Below are 16,788 nucleotides of genomic sequence, written 5' to 3'. Positions count from 1 at the left end.
ATTTAGGCAAAATTGGTATTGTTGGAAAGATAATTCAAAGACCTTTCATTTGATATATAGTAAGCCACCCAGTTCATCATATACAACAAGTTATGATCGATTGAATTTGACCCAAGTTTTGATGCTCACTAAAACTTGAATGATAGGAAAGTTGTAAACTTGTACTTGAGTTAGGGGACCTATATGATCTTAATTCATGCTTAAATAGATTCCCACACTACAAAATTGATTAACACACTAAATTTACATAGGATTTGAGGCTTTTGAAATGTCTACGCAAAGGAATGATGGATTTCATTCTAGTCCAAAATGTGGAGTGTCACATATTCTCAGCCAGTTACAAAATTCAGTAGAACTTAGTCAGTTACATGACTTAGGAAAATGCAATAAGATCAGTATCATTCCAAATCTAGCTTAAGTATTCAGTTCAAATCTCAGTGGTATTCAAGTATTCAGTTCAGAACCCAGTAGAATTCAGTTAGTTTAATATTATGTCAGTCAATAAAACTCAGTAAGCTCAGTCCAGCTCATTTAAATAGTATGATTAGTAACAGATTCAGCTTAGTCTAGTACATTCTAAGAATCAATTCAGCGTCTATTCAATTAGGAGTAGGACTCAGCATTAAGCAAGGGCAAGGATGATAGCTTCCCTATTAGAGAGGTAGAGTCTTTAGTAGCAATCCCTATACTCTAGAACTGTATAGCCAGCATAGGATGAGGAGTCACACATTATATTAAAGCTTGGATACTTCCCAGGAGTCACCCTTTAGATTAGGCTTGACTTCCTATTTAGGGTCATTTGTTAGACAAGTTTGACCATAAATATCTTTACCCGTGGCACAATACTGAAACCCTTCTAGCTAAGGTTACAGGTTAGACCCCCACTAGCTTAGATTTAAGGTATGTCAATTAGATGACTACTTCCCACAGCCTCAATTTTAGATTCAGTCTTAATAATAGAACTCAGATCAGCATTATAGAAATTAGGATTGTCAGATATAGCCAATCATCTCATAAAAGAACTTAGACAATTCCAAAGATTCATAGATCACCTGTTAGATAGGCTTGATCTCAAATTCATTCAATCATATTCATTATCAGTAGATACAGAGATCACCTGTTAGATAGGCTTGATCTCAGATTCAGTCAATAAGTATTAGTATCAGCAGAATCAAAGATCATCCACTAAATAGTCTTGATCTTAGATTTCAGTGTTTGTAGACTTAGTTATCAGAATTCAATATGAGTAAACTCAGATAGTAGTTATCAGTAAACCCAATTATTAGTAATCCATTTATTAGAACCCAATACTTAGTGTTACTACGATTTTAGTTATAGTTTATGCATTCATGCATGTATCCTCATTTATCATACTCATGTATTCTGTCAGTATTGTTCATATATATAAACCCTTGCATTTAGCCTTACCTTATCTAGCATACTAGTACATTCTCACATACTAACACATATTTTTCTCTAATGCTATGGTATTTTATGCCATAGGTTAGAAGCATAACATCCCGAGCAACCTTAGCAGTTCAGACTCAACTAGTAGTAGTAGACTTAGCAGTGAGTCCACATCATTTGTGGATGTTCTGTAATTTCATTATATTACTAGACTCCATATTTTAGTAGATAGAGTTAGTGGGGGGATGTCCCATCAACTCCATAGTTCAAACAGTTTAGAGGCTTTCAGACTAGATGTTCAGACATTTGTATTAGTATTTATTTTTCAATTGTATTTTAGTTTTTGAACCTTTTGGCAAGTTTTTCCCTAGTTTTCCATATTTTATAGTATATTATGCAGTGCTCAATTATAGGTATCAGTTAAGGGTTAGCATATGGTCCTATGGGATTATGAGCACCATGTAGCATCTGGGTATCGACTCAGGGCTTTACAAACTTAGTTTCAGAGCCTAAGGTTCAGTTATGTCCTAGTAATTCTAAAAGCCACATCTAGTAGAGTCATGTACATGGGTGTGTTGTGCGCCACATTTATGTACAGGAGGCTATGAGATGTTTTAGGAATAGTTTTCCTTCTTTTAGTGTTCATGTCGTGTGAGTGAGCATGGGCTCAACTTAAACTCTTAGTCTAATCCATTTCCTTTTTTTATCTACATAATATGCCTTGTCACAGAGCTAATGCTTATAGAAATGATAACCATCCACCTCATCTTATAGATCCTTTGAATGAGAATATGTCACCTATAGAGTTTTGAGTATCTTTTTAGGTGATAGCCCAAGCTGTGACAACTAGTATTTGTACCTCGCACCAATTTGCTTGCCTAGCCACCTTCCTGATATCAATCAACTGAAATGCAGAACCTGTTGCTGCTGGAGGAACTGAGGTAGTTGGCTTACTTTAAGGCACTAAACCTGCCTAAGATAAATATGCTGGTGGTGGTGGTACAGTTTCAGTACTTTGCACTCCTACATCTGGTGCTGAAATAGTGTTAGTGACTAGAGGATCTACTGCGCCAACTGTATCTCGATCAAGTCACAATCCCAGCTAAATTTCATCTTTTCTGACAGGGTTGCGGGTCTTCTTGGCATTTAACTCAACATCAATACCTGAAATCTCAGGTACATTAGCTACTTCACATAACATAGTAATTAGACATAGGAATAGATATGCAGCATCAGGTCTTGCGAGCCAAATCTCGATCTCCTTCACTATAATTTCTCTGAAATCCAAGGGAGTTCTATCTATAATGATTGCAACCAATATTGCTCAATCATCCCCTAATATGTTGTCTCCCTCGGTGGGTATCATATGAATCCTACTAAACCCCACCAAAATCTTTTCTCTGAATTTAAAGACATTTTGTTATTTTTTTTGCAAGATTATTCAGCCACTCAGGTTCGCATCTGCTATGAGAGTCGCTATCCATTTGCACTGATTTTCTCGATACTTCAACCGGGCATAGAAGGTAAGTGATGCGGTTCGTAGGACGAAGGTCGGCCCATGAAGAAACTTGTTTATGGTGGCATCTGATACATCCACCCTCACTCCACGTACTGCAACTTTGGTTAGTAGAGGCTTATCTAAAGTTCTATCCTCTTCTTTGCACATATTTTACACCGTATCCTGGTATTTCACATAGAACTCCCGAACTAACAAAGGATAGTAAACACTGCTTCCCCTAGTACTCCACTCCAGGCCATAATCCTTGAGTTTTTGCATCACCTCAGGGTATCTGATCAACCCTGTAGTGATAATCTTCTTCTCCTCTAAAATTGTCCTTCGAGCATTTCTTCGATCCGTTCTGCGAAGTCCGTCCCAAAAGATTGTTTCAGCTTCAGGGATTTGCCATTTCACATTGTTCCTAATCTTGGGGTTTTTGAATTTCACCAAAGTTCTCCATACTGGAGAATCCATATCCCCTTGCTGCTCCGATGATGGTGATTCAGACTCAGTTTCTTCAGCTGCAGGCTTCTCAAAACCCTTATTTTCAGATTTTTATTCGGTGTCCTCTAACTCCTGCTCAGTATGTTCTGATCCTTGTTCCTCTGATACTTGCTCATAGGTGGTTGTTACCTCAGTATCATCAATATCCTCCACCTCAATAGTCTTAGGTGGAGGTGGTGTGTTTGGACCAGCCCTCTTTCTAGTCCATCTGAGCAATGGTTCATCGTCTTCATAATCAGAGTCCTCATTGACAAGTTGTCGAGGTACACTCTCTTTAGCCGCTTTCTTTGGTGTAGTTGGATTCTTTTTCTTGGGTTCCATGCTTAATTTTTCAAAAACATAGAAATTCTAAATTCATGTCCATAATCGAACAAAAGAAGAAAAGGATCACCTCAGTTTAACCTCATTATTGTTTTAATTTGAACATTTGACGGCCTTTCTGATTTGCCGTCAAAAGTGTGATGGTGCTTCAAAGGCGTCGTCAACCTTATCCAAAATCTACAATATTTCTCAACTTTTGATGGCATTTTTGAAAATCCATCACACAGGTGCAAGGCCATAAAAGTTGTCGTCAGACAAAATTACCACTTCCAATTCCTTTTTACTTGATTTTTTATCTACCATTATTATTAGTTTCAACTGAGGTCATGTGATTCAACTGAAATTTCAATGAAATTGTACTACATGACCCTACAAACACTAGTTTTCAAAAGAGCTTGAAACATGTTGATGGGTTCAGCTCATTCCTTTGAAACCAAGGTTTCTTGTAGTTCACAATTTCTCCAAAGAAAGATGAAGTTGAAGTTTTTGTCATACCTGAATGTCGACTCTTAGCTGAAGTCCTTCTAGCACTTAGAATTATGAGTGAGAGAAGACTGTAATGAGAGTAAGGGAAGGTTTCTTGACTTAACTCTCAAGCTTCTACTTACAAGGAAAGTATTAAAATTTTGCCTTAGATGGAAATAACTTTGAAAAAGGAAGGGAAATAATTCACTAAGGAAAGAAAACCAAAACTGAAAAAAAACGTTCTGTTGTACGTGGGAACATGAACAGCTATTGTTGGGCTGGGTTAGCTAAAATTTTTAAACTAGGACCAACTGTTTGATGGCAGTTTTACGGCCCGTTATAGATCGTACGATGCTTCAAAATTGTCGTCAACCTTGACAGTATAAGGCTTTGACTTGATTGTTTTGACAACATTTCTTACGGCTTGTCATACTTGTGACAGCCCATCAAAATTAACGTCAACTTTCTCAAGATGACAGCAACCAGTTCACCTCCTTTGTATAACTTTTAGCTATAAAAATTAACAACACTAGTGCAACAAAATTAAAACTTTGGGTTGCCTCCCAAACAGCACCTAATTTAATATCGCGGAATGACTTGGTTATTTCGACTACTCAGACTTCTTCATGATACCGTATCGATACCTCATTACTATTTTCCTGGAATACATCCACAATCGAGAAGATATTTATCTCCTCCACTTGCTTCATAAAGGATGCATTTTGAATCTGGCCTCCCTTTTTCCATACCTAAGCCTTAGCTCATTGAGCTCCACATCAATTAGTACTCTTCTCGTGGATAACAGTGGTATACCCAAAATGATGGGTACCTCAAAATCAACATCACAATCCAATATCACAAAATCTACAGGCAGAATATAGTCATCCACCTTTACCGGCACATCATGTAATATACCAACTAGTCGTTTCACCGATCTGTCTGCTATCACAAGATGCATCATTGTGGAGGTAGTTTCCTCTAATCCAAGTTTCTTGTATATATAAAGAGGCATCAGATTAATACTTGCTCCTACGTCACATAAAGCTTTGGTAAACTTCATGGACCCAACTGTGCATGGTATAGTAAATTCTCAAGGGTTAGGCTTTTTTTAAACTAAGAATTGTGAAAAAACAGCACTACAGTGGTAGATGTTGTCCACTGGCTCACAGCTTACCTTCCGCTTCTTTGTTAATAGTTACTTTGTAAATCTAGCTTAGTTTGGCATTTGCTCAAGTGCCTCCATCAATGGCACATTCACTGTCAGTTATTTCAGTATTGCCATGAATTTGTGAAATTTTTTGTTATCTTTTTTCTTCCTCAATCTCTAAGGAAAGAGAGGTGGTGGTCTTGGCATTCTTTCAATACCACTTCTCCTTTCTTTTCGTCTTCTTTCTCTGAAACATCAGTAAAACCATCCAGTTTCTCAGACCCCACTAGATTTTTTCCTTCTAATTCATCAACACTTACCTCATTCCCTATAGATTTACGCACAGAAGGGCCACATAACATCTTACCACTTCAAATGGTAATCGCCATACAAGAGCCATCAGTCCATGGGTTTTGAACCATATCACTAGGTAAAGTACCAGCTTTTCTCTAGTTTAGTGTAGTAGAAAGTTGGCTCATCTGTTTCTCCAACTTCTTAATAGAAGCAGAGTGTGAGCTAACCAACTAACTAAGGGTAGAAAACTCACTCTTCATAGTAGTTACCCCCAAGTTGGTAGCTTCAACTCTCTTTAATAGCTTTTCCATCATGTCCTCCATGGACATCTTGCCAGAACTAGTTGTTGTAGTATCTCGACTTCCAGGAGGAACATATAAACCACTCCTGTCATTATTGTTTATCCAGTGTCCCTGCTCCCTATCTTTATAATCAGGATTTTCATAGAAAGTCTGACCTTGGTTTCTTTGGCTATTGCCTTAGAAACCCCCTTATTACTCACATAGTTTTCCTCTGCATCAACACCTGCAGAAATAGTACCCTGAGATTCCACCACTTTAACCATTTCAGTCTTACCGGATAGCAAGTGCTTGTCTAGAAAGTCTATCTGCGGCTTTAAATGGACCATGTCCTGGTCTCTTTTCTCATCCCTTCTATGCTGCTCCACAGTTATACCACTAGCAACAGCCAGGCTAGCCACCACAGAATCCCTAGTGTACCAAGCTCAACTCTATTTGGTCATTCTATTCAGTATGTTAGAAGCATCTAGAAAAGACAGGTGAATGAACAAATCACCTACAGCATTTTCAACAATTGACTTTGTCACAGAGTTGAAAGCTCGGTACAAAGTCTCTATCAAGTTTAAGTCTGTCATGTTGTGGTTCAGACATTGTGCAAGTTTCTTCTTAAATCTTTCTCAGGTTTTGTGTAATGCTTCAGTCGGGAGCTGTCTGAAGTTACTAATTTCATCCCTCAACTGTACCCTTATGAAGGGTGGAAAGAATCATTCTAGGAATGCATCTTTCAATAGTCTCCAGTTTGTTATAGAATCAGGCTCTAGTTTATTCAACCATACTGTTTCCTCTCCAGACAGAGACAACAGAAACAACCTCAACCTGATCGTATTCTGTCTCACTCCTGGATTTTCAAAGGATTTACAAATGGTGATAAAGTTCACCAAATGCAGGTTCGGATCATCACCAGGAAAGCCTCCAAATAACCCCTTCAGATTCAGGAGTTGGATCATGGTACTTGTTATACTGAATTTTGCACCTGGTGCCAATGTTGGAGGAATGATAGCACCCGTTGCACCAGCTCCATCCATTCTTTCATCATATTTATTATCCTTATATTGAATAGGCTATTCACCATATCTTCCTTGGACTGGACTATTTCTATTGATGTTTCGCTGCACTAGTGCAGCAACTTACTTAGCTCTCCTTGGGTGGTTTTGAGGATTCAAAAATTCCTCATCACCTAATTCTTCATTATCAGGGTTCTGGTGATGCGCTTGTTGACCTAAATTCTGCACATTCACTTGAGTCCTGGCCAAAGCATCTAGTCTCTCTGCTTTCTATTATTCAGCGATTCTCCCTATCAGCTGAGGTTCCGGGTTGATTGGTAATAGGGGTTCTTCGAAACTTCTTATTTTTGGCATAAAAAACACAGCACCTAAAATAGACAAAAACAACAAATAAATGTAAATTAAGGAAATTTAACTATCAGCAAGTTTTCGCGCATAAACTTTTAGTCTACAACCGTATTCCCCGGCAACGGCGCCATTTTTTATAATGCTCAAACTACATTCTTAAATGGGTGTAAGCAATTGTTGTCAATATAAAACCCAACTATTTTGGGGTTGAATCCCATGGGGAATATGGTGTGAACTTTGATTTGTTTACAAAATACTTTACTGGTAGTTTACTATTTTCAAAAATGGGGGTGTAAGTTTCACAGAGAGTCAATTGTAACTTTAAATATTTTCGTATTTGTAACCAAGATAAATGGGAGACCAGAGTTATGTTCACCATGAATTTTGTGAATTGACAGATACTAGGTAATGCTTAAGACTTTTGAAGTAAGTAGAAATAGCAGAATATGCCTGACGACGATACTATCTGACTTATCTCTCGACCTCACTAGACAATCTATTATATAATTCTCTCGAACTTAGATAACTTATCTATTTCCAATAGGATTTTATCTTGGGTAGATTAATCCAATTACTGCATTAATCATTAAACAGAAGGTTGGTAGCTTCTGATTCCCTGTTGATAATTCACGTCCTCTAGTTTATTTCTCTGTTAAAAGCAAACAAGCCTAAGGCATAACCTATTGTTTACAACCAATAGATTCAAGTTAAAGCAACAGAATTTCAGGATATCCTACTTCTCTTTGAATCCTTTAAATACCTAGCATCATATCAAACCCTAATCCATAGATCCCATAACTCGGGCTAATAGAATTTGCCACTTATGATTTGATGAATGAAATAACAATTTGGATTCATGATAATATGGGTAGATTTACTAATGGATGAAACCCAGCAAGTATTTATTCAATTCAATCACAAGATAAAAACCCATAATAATTGATAAGTGTTTGGAAAAAAAAACAAGAAGAATATCTGATGAAAAAGATAAAGCAATTTTTACATGCCACCCTCCGAGTTAATTATCTGATAGCTTCTCAAACCTCAAAATCTGAAAAAAGAATCCTTTAAAAAACCTAAAACAAGTCTTTAAATAGTTAATTCTAAATAAGGAAACAAAAATTAAGATTTCAGTTTTCTCTTTGAAATACTCAACGGCGATCTTGACGGCGTGTTAGATGTATGAAGATGTGTGGAAGATATCGTCAAAGTTTTCAATGAATTTTTATATTCTGAGTCTTCTAACGGTAAATCTGATGGTGTGTAAATTAAGTGACGGCGCGTGAAAAATGTCGTCACATCTTCATTGGAAATCATCATGTTCTTTTTCAAGTTGACGGCAATTTTGATGCCTTATCACAGTTGTGACGAATCTTCTAAAAGGTCATCACACGTCACTTCAATTCTTTAGATTCTATCTACGCTTGATGGTGCATTTGACAGCCTTTCACATATTTGATGGTGCTTCAGAAATGTCGTCAGCTTTACTTTAGCTTATTTGCACCAGATTCTAACTGATTTGTTCTTCTTTCCTTCTGTTTTCTCCCCTATCACTCACATCTTCATTAACATAACAAAACAATCAAAACTAACAAAATTTTCTTAAGACCTTGCAATTATTCTGAGTTAAAAGCCTCAAATATTTTAGCATCTGCTCACACATCAGTGAATGACTATCAAGGTGGAAATAATGATTGTTTGGTTGGTGATGTGAGTTATATGGAGTTGACCTAGTAGTCTTGAACAGTGCATGTAAGAATTTAAGTTTGTTAATTTGAATTTAGCATGATGTTATAGGTATGATGTAGAGGTGTGCCCAAGGTGATATGGGGCTGCATTATTTTTTTCAAAGATTATTAAGTGTATTGCATAGTTAATAGTACCCTTGAGTTGTTAAGTGGAAGAAGGCTTGTTATATAGTACATTATGTTCTTAATAGCTAAGTTGAGGAGCTATTTATAGATGGTGTTGAGTCTTTTAAGTATGATTTTGATTCTCATGGCTTAAGTTTAGAGGTATGATATTAGTAGGTTTTGAAGGGAAACAAAGCGAATTATGTATTTATTGAGACCAGAAGGTTTTTGAATATGGTGCAAGTATGTGATGATTTCTAAAGCTAAAGAAAAAGTTAAGAATAGTACGTATCAAGGGAGTGTTCAGGAATGACATTAGTACAGTTTGTTAAAAGGTTGGTAATATCCATAGTAAGTGTTAGAATCTAAGTTTGAATCTTTGAAGATTGAGCTAATAAAAAGTAGAGTTAAAGAACTACATGATATGAACTCATAGTGTGGTGATACTTTTGAATATTGTAAGTTAGTAAGTATTTAAGTTATTATATGATAACCATTGGGGGGATATAGAAAGTTAAGAATTGAATCTCAAAAGAAAGTACTAGCAATGGGTTTTTATACTTCTAGGTGTAGTCTTTCAGGTTGAGTTTATTATATATGTGTATTGTTATATTTCAAACTCTAGATTAAAGTGGTTGCAGTTCAGTTCAAGTTTATTATGTGGTCCCGTGGACTTAGAATGATGGCTTAAAGCTAAGGGGGAGATAATAGAACAAGTAATTAAGTCAGACTCTCAAATCCTAATAGTGATGCCAGTATGTGTAGAAGAGCAGTAAGGGAGTATGATGACCCTCATTAAGCAATATTATTTATGATTTTCTATCTAAGTCTAGAATATGAAGGAATATTGAAGTAAATCTTTGATGTATGTCATAGTTAGTTGAGAATTATGGGTATGTTTTCTTAAGCATGGTGCAAGAAAGTTGTTGTTGATAGAGGTTTAGAGAATATGAGAAGTATGCCTTATGGGTGTTTTCCTTAAAGATCATATATGGTTATAATGAGAGGCTTGCATGTCATGTTGAGATGTCAGTGAAGGAATGCAATATACGCTAGTGAATTCATAGTCAAAGTTTCGAGTTAGTCCTTGAAGTGGTAAGGCATATTAGGCTTAGCGCGTGGCTCTAGAAGAGACATAGAAGGTTGAATCATGCGGTTTAGACTAGAATTATGGTTTAGTATATTATATTTTTTGATTTCAAGTAGGTTTGAACCTGATGAGAGAATGTAGTTCAGTTTAGACTTTAGTAGATGGATTTATCAATGCCGATGTGAGAATTATAACTTGAATAAAATGAGTACGGTATTTAAAGGTAATAGTACAGTTGAGGAAGTATTTGAGAAGTGTTGCTTAACTTGAAAGTAAGAATTTGCATTGCCTAATGCCTGTTAATTTTATCCCAGCTTATGAAATATGTCTATGTCCCATGTTACAGAGGTATAGCCATGTTGCAATTCCTAATTCAGATATCTTATTCAAATCATGCCCAAGAATTCTTTTCTCCCTAATGTTAATAGAACTTATTAGAAAAAGTTTTGAAGAAAATATTCCATTTAAGTATGGGTAGTTAGTATGATCCAGTCAATAACGATTGGGATCCAGTTTAGCAATCAAACAGATAAGCTCCTATAGATTTCCAAATTTCCATCTAGTTGTACCACCCAAAATTTCGAGAGTAAGGCCATTACATAAGGTAAAATTTTTGCATTCATGAAAATTATGAATTCAGATCAGTCCATGCACCAGGCATCAATTTTAGATTCAGATATTTAGTCATGATTTAATTCCTAAGTATTCGGTGAATGATCTTAGTGTTCCAAGTATTCTAGCTTAGACAATGTAATACCCATTATATGATCTTAGTCTCATTGTCTAATGATTCGTGCCTACATAATTTATCACTTCGCAGTTCTATATGTATGATTGTATCATGAACACTTCAAGTGAACTTTAAACTCTCAGCATGAATCAGTTCCTTATAATAAGTAAAGGCAAGTCAGCTCAGAAATAAGTTTCATGATAAAGGTTTTAACGTCTTAGACTTAGTTATGTAAGTATGTTCCTAGATGTGCATGTTTAGTATGTGATCTCAGTTGACTTAGTTCAGAATTCTCAGTCCAATCATTCTCATTCGAGGACGATGTTCCTAAGGGAGAGATATTGTAATACCTGTATGCTTCTAAGCTAGAAATTGAACTTTTATTCCTACGAGTGTAAACTCTAGTGTCATGATTTGCACTTGAATCCATATTTCATGATCATTAACCTAGTGTGAAGAAAGATTATGAGGTGGGAAATATTTTCATAAGTGTCACTTAGAGCAAAGTGAGCTAAGAGCCTTTTATTCAGGCAATTTTTGATGTTCGATTTCATAAGGGTCATCTTTGAATGAGTGTTACTTTATGTATATGTGGAATTTGGAAGATTAAGACCCACCAAATTATAGATAATTGAATTATTCCAACTATACCAGTTTTGCCTTAATCCGACACCCGGGAGAAAATTTATTCCTATGTTTGTGAGAGGCAGTAAGTGAAGGTGATATGCCTGCGCCCCTGGGGTTATAGCACTGGGATAGAGGAGGCATTGCGGGCTCTACTCCCCTGGACTAAAGGGTGAGATGCATTTTCCATTCCCCCGATGTTTTAAACTTCTTAAGGGTCAAGGGACACCATGGTCGTTTTCTCTTAATCCTAAACGTCCATGGGACGATTTATAGCGTCCAAAAGAGAATTATTTGCCCATTTTCTTCAAGATTTGCTACCAAGAAATCCTCATTCTTTTCCAAGAACAATTAAAGTTTCATTCTCAATAAAGTAAGGGGTTCAAGCTTTTAATTCCAAGAAAACCCCCAAGAAATCTCCTTAGAATCATCTAATTAAGGTATGTGGGGTTATGAACAAGGATACTTCTTTCATCCTTGTGCCCAAAACTATTTTTTAAAGATGAATTTACATGAGTTTCAATTTAGGGTTCATACCCAATTATCATTACTTAAAGATTATGACGTCACAAGTGATTTAAATGTTGAAATGCATGTCTATTTTCACATCTTTCTACATGTGATATAATTTTATTGATTTCCAATTGAGTTTTAAGCATAATATTGTGATTTTGATTTCATTACCTTGATATGTTGAAGTATTTCAAGAAGTATATTGATCATGAAGTTTTACTATGAATTTTCATGAGTTTAAAGCATGGGTTTTAAAAGCCCCAAGTTTAAGTAATCATACCTCAATAAGTTTAAGATTTTGAGCCTCTTTTACAAATTGTTCACCAAGATTTAAGAAAGAAAGTTGATATTTTTATCCTAAGCTAAGATAAGGAATCCACATTGTTCATATAATTTGAGATTTAAAGTAAGAGAAGCATAATGGTTTTTATTACAAACCCTTGTGCTATTTTAAGATGGATTTCCTAAAATTCTTAGAAAAAGAATAGGAGTAGTATTTAGCTTCGAGTTGGGTATGATTCTAAGGTCTAATTCCCCAAAACTAAGTTCCACCATACAATTGAGATTAAGTTCCCATAGTGGGATAAATCAGTGATAACTTAAGATAAGGTTATACTCCTTGGCAAGAGTCTGACATCTCTCCCAAACATGATGTTTTCTCCTTAGGGGAAAATTTCGTTCGACATCAAGATAGCTCACATGGTGTATGTCGGTTAGAAGAACCTCCCAAAGTACCTATGTCCCAAAACAAAATAATAGAACGGATTTTAGAAACTAAATATAAAGGCTCATAGTTTTATCCAGATATTGTTTTACATAAGATACTAGCTATTAGATTTTAGTTTTCAGTTATAGATGATAATGGTGAGTCCTTTTTACACTTAGCCTGCATGATTTGAAAACATACTTAACTTTAGTACTTCTTATTCCACCAGCAGAAAGAGTAAAAGCACAGCTTTTAGAACTAAGTGTTATGGCACACAATATTTATATAGCATGCTTTATTTCTCATGATTTATGATTTTCAGCTTTCAGTTATTCAATCCAATATAAGTCATTTACACTTAACATGCATGTTTTACAAGTTATATGAACATTGAGTTACTGTTTTACTTATGCATTTACTCCCACATGCTCAGTACATTCCAAAAATACTAATCCACATATATGTCTATGTGCTACATTGTTTAATAATGTAGGTACCAGTTCAGTTGTAGTCTATATATCACAATTACATAGTTGCAGATTTCCGCCAGCAGTTGATGAGTCCTCCTACTTTAGGGACTTCAGTTAGATGTTTCTTGTACTTTACTTCCTTACCCATATGTATTTATTAGTAGTAGTTGGAGTTGCGCCCCATTTACCTATAGTCAATATTATAGAGTCTTCAAAAACAGTTAGTGGAGTTGATGTAATTTATTTCAATTTTATCAGAATATAAAATTGTATCAGTATTGTATTTTTCCCAGATTTCATCATGATTATGTTTCCTCATGGTAAACTCAGTTACTTTATACATATTTAAATTAGTTACTTAACAATATATCAGTTCATGGGTTAGCTTGGGATCACTTGTTGTCCTAAGCATCGTGTTACGTCCAGGGTGTAGTCTCTGGGTGTTACAAGTTTAAAATACGTAAAATAAATCCCTTTATTTTCTCCGCTTCACAGGTTAAAATCTCCTCTTTATCCTTTAGTTTTACATGACTAAATATCTTCTTTAACTTCTCAAATACTGCTCTCAACAATCTCAAGAGAATTGATTCAAGAAAGCAATTCGAAATCCCTTCTTCCGATATCAAGTTCTTTCAACATTTAGAGGTATGTAGAACTATTTTTTACTCATATTTCTGGGCTCTTTAGTGTTCTCCGATTCAATTACTCTTAAACTATTTAGGTTTAAAGGAATTTCTACATTCTTTACAATGAAATTGAATAGTTTAGGTGAGTTGTTGGGTTATGTATAGATAATTCTCTCTTTCATGTTCTTTTGGAATTTCGTGAATTCTAATGTCTCTCGTGATTTGATTTGAGAATCATAAATATTTGTTTTTGGTAATAATTATGAAAGACTTAAAGTACAAAGTCAAGTGATTACATATAGAGAGCACCGCATTCTTTAAAAGAAGTGAGGTCTCAACAAAGAGAACTAATTACATAATCTGTTGATCAAAGATGACAAGTCCAAGTTCTTTTTGAGTTTCTAAGCATATCTACTCTTTCTTTGACTTTATTTTGTATTGGTTTCAATATTTTATCTCCATCAATGGTGTTGTTTTTGAACATTGTCTAGTTTCTAGTTATCATATTTGATACGCTAGTGCCCTCAGCCTTGTAGTTTCAATATACTTCTTTACTTTTTCCAAGTGCATATTTACAAAACAAGAACCCGTGCAGACAACTAGTTCTCTCACTGCAATATTCAGACAACAAAATACATATTGTTACATCTCTAATTTTAATCTATTCTACTATATTATTAAGTAAATACATTATACAGTAAGTAAGAGAAGCATCTTATTCAAGGTAATCCATCTTAGATGTGCAAGGCAGCCTTCCATTTTGCCACTACTCTATTTCTATAAACATGAATTACAATTTCTCGACAGACTCCATCACAACGTGTAGCACTCCAACTTAGTAGAAAGAGTCCCATATCGATAAAATATAGGAGGGATGTTAGGTATATAATTAAGAAATACCTAACTCTGTAGTGACATATTTTAAAGTCGTGTGGGTCTAGGACCAGAGGGACAATATCACTAGTGGGTTGGGATAAAGGTTCTCCTTGGGCCTTCATAGTTTGGGAGGCCCATCCAACCAAGGCCCTAGCTCGGGTTGTGACAATAATGGTATCAGAGCAAGGTTAAATTTCTAATATTAGATGAATCACATTCGAGGACAAATGTTTTCAGAGGGGGGATATAATGTAATAATTCATGTCTGGGAGTTTTTGGGCATCATACTACTTATCTTTTGAGTCATACCTAAACCATCCAAATGGTATGTTATAGTCGTATCCAAGACAGTATGGTAGGGTGAAATTTCTATTGTGGATATGACTTTACCCCTAGAAGTCATTAACTAAGGTACGAGTGGTATAATGCTAAGTCATAAGTTCATCAGAGTAGTCTTCCTATATTTTTGTCGAAGGTACGAGTAAACACTTAAGAGTCATATGAAGATGATACTAGTCGTGAGTGGAACTCATATGTTAACTAGTGTGTGTTCTCTTGAGTTTTATAAGCTTATGAGTTGAGGAGCTAAGTCATATCCTACCATACGAGTCGTATGGTAGAGTAGTAAAATTAACAAGGTTTTTTTGTGAAGTTTAGCTAAGGGATTTTTAGTATTTTCCTCTCTTATAAATTTCCATCCACTACTTATAACCCTCAAGAGGCGTTATTTCTTGACTTTTTCTGTAACACCCCAATTTTCTGAATCGGAATGCTAGACGGTGCTTATGACCCCGAAGGACCACAAGCTAACCCAAGACTAATATCTATACCTATACACTATAATATATGACATAATAATGCGGAAAAACATGAACAATAGGCCATAAGGTTCAACTGAATAAAATATCTGACAAATGTAATATCCATATGGGTGGAAAATACCCAAAAACAACTGAACTCTGAATCAAATTTGAACTAAATCTGAAAGCCTCAAAATACTGTCTGAGTAAGGAGTTTAAGGAACATGTCTCCAACTAACTCCATCTAGTAAAACTAAACTCAAATATAAATGAAATAAAATAGTATAGTCCTCAAATGGATGAGGACTCACTGCAAATCTACGACTGGAATGGTACTGCTAATATGGAACACGTGCCTCTGAACCTATGGTGTAACATAAGAGAAAGCATCATAGCGCAAATGCATTAGTCTAAATGTATTGAGTATACTAGTGAGGTAGGCTTAATACAAAGGGTTATATGCATGAACAATGTTGACTAATATGAATGTGAGAATACATACATGCATAAGCAACTATAAATGAACTCATGGTGATACTGACTACTGAGTCTGAATACTGAGGACATGACTTTACTGATACTAAGATACTAAATAGAGTGATGACTATTTTTGATAGTTTGAATTATGAAGAACTGGTCTGATTGACTGTGTCTAATAGTCCTAAAACTGAATACTGATAACATAAGCTATGACAACTAACATAGCTGATATAACTGTGATGATCGACAAGATTGATGTAACAGATTCTGAGGAACTATATTTAACAGTCTAAGTTTTTATGGAACAATCTGAGTTCCGTTCTACATGGAGTAACTGAATTTGAGATCAGTCCTGTCTAGCGGGTGATCTTTAAATCTGATATAACTGATACTGTTTAACTATAGTTAAGATTAGTCCTATCTAATTGGTGATCTTGAAGTTTATTTATAATGATAAAGATTGATTGTCTCTAACAGTACTGAATCTGTACTACTAAACTGAGTTGACTGTATTTGACAGTCCAGAATCTGTAACTGAAACTATGGGATGTATTCATCTAAGCGACATGCCCCATGCTAAGATGACTGGGTCCAATCTTTGCCCTGACTGGAAGGGTGTCAGTACCGCGCCACCAGTAAAGAAAACTGTTGTGGAGTCAGTCCTAATCTAGCGGGTGACTCCTACGATTAGTCCTATACATATAAATGTGCTATCACACCTGAGTATGCCAGT

The sequence above is a fragment of the Capsicum annuum genome, chromosome 7 (genome assembly GCF_002878395.1).
Source record: "Capsicum annuum cultivar UCD-10X-F1 chromosome 7, UCD10Xv1.1, whole genome shotgun sequence".
NCBI classification, from domain to species: Eukaryota; Viridiplantae; Streptophyta; class Magnoliopsida; order Solanales; family Solanaceae; genus Capsicum; species Capsicum annuum.
This window is presented reverse-complemented; position numbering follows the sequence as displayed.